The 6824-nt window shown below is 37.2% G+C and overlaps 1 pseudogene; it reads left to right on the forward strand.

Moving 5' to 3' along the window:
* Positions 1-1073: 1073 nt before the first annotated feature.
* LOC114206801 (L-lactate dehydrogenase B chain pseudogene) lies at positions 1074-1379 on the forward strand (annotated as a pseudogene).
* The last annotated feature ends 5445 nt before the right edge of the window (positions 1380-6824 follow it).

Raw genomic sequence — 6824 nt, forward strand, 5'->3', positions numbered from 1 at the left:
TGCAGTGCGGGGCAGATTTACAGCCGTGTAGTGATCATGGCAGGGAAATTGATTCAGTTGTTTAACAGAGCCTTCTACCATCCAGTGATGAGGGAAATGCAAATATGCCAAAGCCATAGTCCCTGCTAGCCTCCATTTATGGGTAGAGTTGGGGAGATCACACATAAGCAGGGGAAGATTTTAATTCCATATGAAATAAAAGTGCACAACAGCATTAAAACAATGGTAAAAAACCAGAATACTATTAATTACTAAGTCGATGATATCAATAGTAAAGGGTGTTAGAGTTCACATGAAAGGAGATCATTATGGACCAGGTTTATCTGAGAAGGCGGACAAACCTGAGTTGAGTCTTAAAGGATTTTTTTCTCTGAAGTCAGAGAGAGCAAAAGCACTAGTCAAAGCATTTTGTTTGCTAGCATGAAGAATTCAGAAGAGAATAGTTGGAGCTAAAAAATGTGAATACGTCTGTTCAAGATGCTTTTTTTCTCTAGACAATGGGCAATCCTTGAATATACAAAGTATGAGTGATAGTATCAAAGAAAATTGATTTTAAAGGAATGATGTACTGGTACAGGATTTTAGGTTTTCTGAGTTACTGAATTTATTATTTAACAAAATCCTCATTAATAACTGTGTGAGAAAGACAAGCAGGTGTAATTATCTCCATTTTTAAGAAAAAATACTGGGGATCAAGTGGTTAAGCCTATTGTCGGAGGCCACATGACTAGTGAGTGGTCACTAAGGACTAGAACCAGGTATCCTCATATTTAGTCTAGGGCTATCTCCATTATATGTCAGTATGTCTGTTAGAGGTAGAGTCTTAAAAACAATGAAATGTTTCTGGATAATTCCTGCACTCTTTGATCTACTGAGTGTGGCTATTGAAAGCAATTATTTGGACTATCCTTGGACAATATTATCCATATGAAAAGTTGGCCATGTGTCTTCATAGTATAACTAGAATGATTAAGATCTTCTACTCCTGGAGGGAAAACCTTGCCTCTGACTGTCTTGCCCACTTAAAATGTATCTGTCTCAACAACGGTGAAAATTGGAAGGAAGGGCATAAGATGGTTGTGGAAAGTGCCTACAAAGTCATCAAGCTAAAAGGATATACCAACTGGGCTATTGGATTAAGTGTGGCTGATCTCATTGAATCCATGTTGAAAAATCTATCCAGGATTCATCCAGTGTCAACAATGGTGAAGGGGATGTATGGCATTGAGAACGAAGTCTTCCTGAGCCTTCCATGTATCCTGAACGCTCGGGGCTTAACCAGTGTGATCAACCAGAAGCTGAAGGATGATGAGGTTGCCCAGCTCAAGAAAAGTGCAGATACCTTGTGGGACATCCAGAAAGACCTAAAAGATCTGTGACTTCTGGCTTCTAGGATGCAGAAATTTAAAACTATGATGGGATTAACTGTGAGCCTTTAGTTTTTCATCCATATACATGGATCACAGTTTGCTTTTATCTTCCTAAATATGTGAATCTGGGCTCACAAAAATCAAAGCCCATGCTTGGTTTAATGCTTGCAATATGAGCCCTTGAACAAATAAAATTAACTATTGCAGTGTGAAAAAAAAGTGTATCTGTCTCTTGTCTATTTTTTCTGGAAGTGCCCAACGTATTGTAGCTGAGGGTAGTTAACAGGCAATTTGTATTAACCTCTGTTAACATTTTAATCAGCTGATTTGTTGCTCTCCCTTATAATAATGCTTAGACTAGGAATTTATTATTTCAGGTCTTGAGCTATGAGTCAGAAGAAATACTTTTATCCTTCTCTTCTTTCTCAGGATGGTCTCCTTTCTTTTTTGCGTGTACCCTGTTTACACCACTTACTGAATTCTGGAGGAGTGCTAGCCTGTTCAAGCTCCACTCAAGGAGCTTTGCGCACATTTGTTTCTAACCCTCTAAGTTAGCTCTGATCAGCTGGTATTTCTCTGGGTTCAAAGCCCAGGCTTTCGCCCTATGTTAGATTGCTTAATGAAGTTTCCAAATGGCAGCTGCTCCAGGATCTTCTCAGCCTGATTGTTTTAGCTCAAAAGGCAACAACCCAGCTGTCATTTCCTACTACTAATTTCTAGGGCCATATGCAAACCTGCCACATCCTTATGTGGTCTGATCTACTCTTGAAACTGTCCCATCTCATGGGCAATATCCTTTAATGATAGATATGAAAAGTCTTCCAACTCCCAAAATTACTGCTCCAGTGTTCACTATGCTCCAGTCTTATTAGTGCTGAACTGATATTGTCCGTTTTTAGCTAAGTTGTCGATGTTGATGCTGGGTGACTATAATGTTGGCCACCTGCTGAGGTCTAATCAGTGGTTTTGCTTTTACTCCAGGTTTAACACAGATGCTTCCTGCCAGTCCTCTTTCCCTTTTGCCTTCATTCCTTTGGTGTGCATACAAGGAGATTTGCAAGATTCTTGCTTTAGGCTTATAATTCTACTGAGCTAATCAAGAATAGACTGACACTTGGAAGAACAAAGTCTTTTGATTCAGAAGAATCTTGTTCCAGACATGTTTTGTTTGACTCACAGGTATTATGTATTCATTAAAAAATTAATCCAATACTACAGACATTAGACAAATTCACATAATACCATAAATCTTTTGTTTTTCTTGAAAAATTGGTATGTTTGGTCACATTGGGCTCACATTTCCAAATGATAACATTTGAGTGGAATTGAATAATAACTGCCTCCTTTCTTTGATTTATCAGAGCTATCATTACTCATGCAGTAGATGCATTACAAATTATGTGCGGTCTGCTTCACTCATTATTACTTCTGTGACTTTTTTAGGTATGTGAAATTGTAACCTTTTCTCTAGACCCTTATTTACATAGCCAAAAGAATATTTTGGAGTTAGATAGATAGGTATCCAAATCTAGATCTTGCTCTTTATTAGCAGGACCCTTGGAAGTTATTGTATTTCTGTAATCCAGATAGGGTCCCTAACACAATGTCTGGCACATAGAAAGTATTTATTATTTGGTAAGTGGTTTTGCTACCTCTGCTACTACAATTACTGTTTTACTACCATCACCATCACTAGTACTATTGGAGTCACATTCTCTAGATACTCAACAGAGGAGGGCTACCCTGATAATCCTCAGTGTTATCTGTTTCTAAGGAAAGGGAAAGCACCAGGTTAGTGACTGTTACTGGGTGCAGCAGAGGTGTTAGCCTGGTCATCCTCAAACTTGTAGTTGATGCCCTGTGCTGATCTTTAAATGCTTATCCTCAGAGATAAATGTGGCACCTGTCACTTTCCAACCAAGTTTTTCATGTGATCATATTAAGATACAGTGAGAAGTTGTTTTTCAACTTTTTGAGATCTTTCATTACCAACCTTATTTCCTATGAAGGAATTGCCTCTTGCTTGAAAAATCAGAAATTTCATCATCCAAAATAAAAAGTTACCATGGTTTAAAAGAGTTTTAGTTTTAGTTCCTTAATAAAAAGAGAATATTAGATATAAAAATGTCTTTCTTAATAGGATGTAATGAGCAACTTGGCCTTTGTTAGCAAAATTTCGTTAGCATAGTATTAGTTTTCTGAGAAGGGAATACTTCACTTATTTGAGTAATACCAGGGTTATATTTCCTGGAAATTTTAGGCTTTATTATAAATGGCGTTATTTGAAATAATTATCCATGCAAACAATGTTGCAAATGAGAATTTGGTTCCAAGAGAAACTCAACTTTTATTGTATTATAAAATAAAAATCTTTCTCATTCACTGTGATAATTACCTCATACTTTTTCTCTCTTGAAACCTTCAATTCCCTCTCTCTGTCCTCACAACTATCCCCTATATTCTCCAACAAATTTCCAAAATATACCTGCTTATGAACCCACATCTTGAGTTTCCTCATATCAGACTCAGTGAATTCTCTTTGTTACTGCATGGGCCAATCTCTCTGCTTAGTCACAGGATTTCATCCCTCTTGTCTACTTAAGGCCTCTACTCTGCTAGTCGTTTTCCCTTTTCTTCTCCTGCCTTAATCAATTTCTCCTTTCCTGAATAATTCTCATCAGCACATAGACTTGCTATTATTTTCCAGTAAGGAAATCCTTTCTTGACCCAGTGTCCTTCTTCAGTGGCTGCCACATGTGTCTGATCTCTTTTAAAGCAAAGGTCCTGAAGGAATTGTCTCTACTTGTTTTCTTCACTTCCTAATTTCTAGTCATCTCTCTACCCCATTCCAATTAGTCTTTTGTATTCACTAAAAGTCCACTAAAACTGGACATAACTATTGGCCTCCATCTTGTCAAGTCCAATGACCCATTCTCTGTCCTCTTCCTAGTTAAGCTCTCAGCAGACTATGACGTGGTCAAATACAGTTATTCTATTTTGGAGTTAGATAGATGGGTATCCAAATCTAGATCTAATACAACCACACTCTTCAAATTTTCTTTTTACAGTTCTGCTAGTTTTTTCCTCAGCCTGTTTGGTGATTTCTCCTTCTGTCACCAGTCTCTACATGTGCAGTACCAGAATTCAGCTATAGGATTTTTTCCCAGACTCTATCCTAGGTCATCTCGTTCAGTTCTGTAGCTTTAAATACCGTGTCTCTGCTGATGACTTCCAAAGTGTATGTCCATCCTCAGCTTTTCCTTTGGCTCTCTCTATGTCTAACCTTTGCTTGAATGTCTAATGGGCATCTCAAATGTTCTATGTTGAACTGAACTCTTAATTTCTATGTTATCACTTCTCTCCATGTCTAATCGATCTCGGTAAATGGTACCACCATTCATGTAGTTGCTAAAGTCAAAACTTAGAAGACTTTCATCCCCCCCGCCTTTTTTTTCATTTTACTTTAGATATCTAATCAGCAAGTCCTGTTGGCTTTACCTTCAAACTTCGTGCTGAGTGCCAGCCACCTTTTCACATTTCTACCACTCTTTACACTAAAACTATTATTTCCCACTTAGACTTTTCCAAGAGCCTCCAATCCAGGATATTTTCATTTTTGTCCCTTCAGTCCAATCTCCACTGAGCAGACAGAGTGATTTTCTTTTAAACATAAGTTAGATCAGGTAAGTATCTCTCAAAGCCCTTCTATGTCTTTACATTATATTCAGAATAAACTCTAAATTCCTTATTGCTCTAGCAATATCTTACATGATCTGTCTCTCCAACCTCATTTCTACCACTCTCTCATGGGTTCATTCTGTTTTGGCTACACTGGCCTTCTCATTCCTCAAACACTCTAAGCTGGTTCTTGCTTTAGAGCATAAGCATTACTATGCCCTCCACCTGGAATATTTTTGCTGCATCTGAGCTTCACTCATTGCTATCATCCAGGTCTCAGCTATGGACTGAATTGTGTCCCCTTCAAACTCAAATGTTAAAGCTCTAATCCTCAATGTGGTGGTATATGGAGATGGGACTTTTGGAAGATAATTAAGGTTAGATAAGTCATGAAGGTGGACCCTTATGATAGGATTAGTGCCCTTATAAGAAGAAATACCAGACAGCTTTCTCTCTCTCTTTCTCTCTCTCTCTCTCTCTCCTTACCATATTAGGACACAGTAAGAAGGTGGACATCCAAGGCTAGGAAGAGGGTTCTCACCAGAAACTGACCATGCTAGTACTCTAATTGGATATCCAGCCTCCAAATATGAGAAAAGGAATTTCTGTTGTTTAAATCATGTAGTCTATGGTATTTTGTTAGGATACTGTTTAGATGATGTTTAAAAAATGCTTAGAATGATAATCCATATCAAGGTCACATTAAAAAGTCTTATACTGATTTACTTCTAATATTTCTGTTGGGTCCATTATCAGCACTTAGGAATCTATTAAAACTGAAGCCTTTTTTCCCTGAGGGGTTTACGTTAGACATGCTATGGAGGGTTGATTATGCTCTAGGGCTGCACAATTAGTTAGTTCATAGAGATTTTAAACATATAATCTTATGTCAGCTCTGGATCTCCCCAAAACAGACCAAGATATAGCAATTTTAGAGCATAAATTTGATGTGTAAACACAGGATTTGTTCTGTTGTTAATATTTCTGTGTGAATTATAATGGCAATATTTAGTGGCTCTATATAGTAGTTTTATAATTATATAAAAGCAGATCATCATATTTCTAATTAAATACTACACTTAAGTTATCTTTTTAAGTTCAACGTAATTGTGAAATTCATGTTTTTCAAGTATTTCATTAGTAGAATGCAAAATGTTTTGAAGTTTGCATTTGAAATTGTTTGTATTGCTTGTGTATTGATAAAATAAGCATGCACACCAAAATTTGAACGTTGTGTGTTGAATTTAAATATAGACCTTTCATTTTCTGACATTCAAACATTTTTGCCTTGGGTTTTTCAAAGACCATTTCTGAAAGGGTTGTCCATTAACGGTGGTTTAAAGTGAAGCAAAACATTAACATTGCTCATTGCTTCCTCTAGTCTTCTTTTTCCTTTCTTAATTTGTAGTTCTTTATATTTATTGTAGTGGCCCATTTTTTTTTTTTTTTCCCAATTTGCCAGCCTCCTCCAGAGGTCGGATGTAGGAAGCAGTTACATTTTCTGGACGCTTACTGGGGGGAGGAGGAAGCATGAGGAGTTTCAGTGGTATTCTAATGGCCATGGAAATGGATCTGGGGATAAATGTCATTTTCTTTGTTCTCTTAACATCACAGATTTTATTTAAATTTAAGTTAGTTAACATATAATATATTATTAGTTTCAGAGAATTTAGTGATTCATTAGTTGCATATAACACCCAGTGCTCATTCCATCAAGTGCCCTCCTTAATGCCCATCACCCAGTTACCCCATCCCCCCACCCAACTCCCCTCCAGC

Source organism: Eumetopias jubatus, unplaced genomic scaffold (assembly GCF_037043125.1).
Source record: "Eumetopias jubatus isolate StellerSeaLion01/CBP00866 unplaced genomic scaffold, mEumJub1_p1.0 scaffold_2, whole genome shotgun sequence".
Lineage (NCBI taxonomy): Eukaryota > Metazoa > Chordata > Mammalia > Carnivora > Otariidae > Eumetopias > Eumetopias jubatus.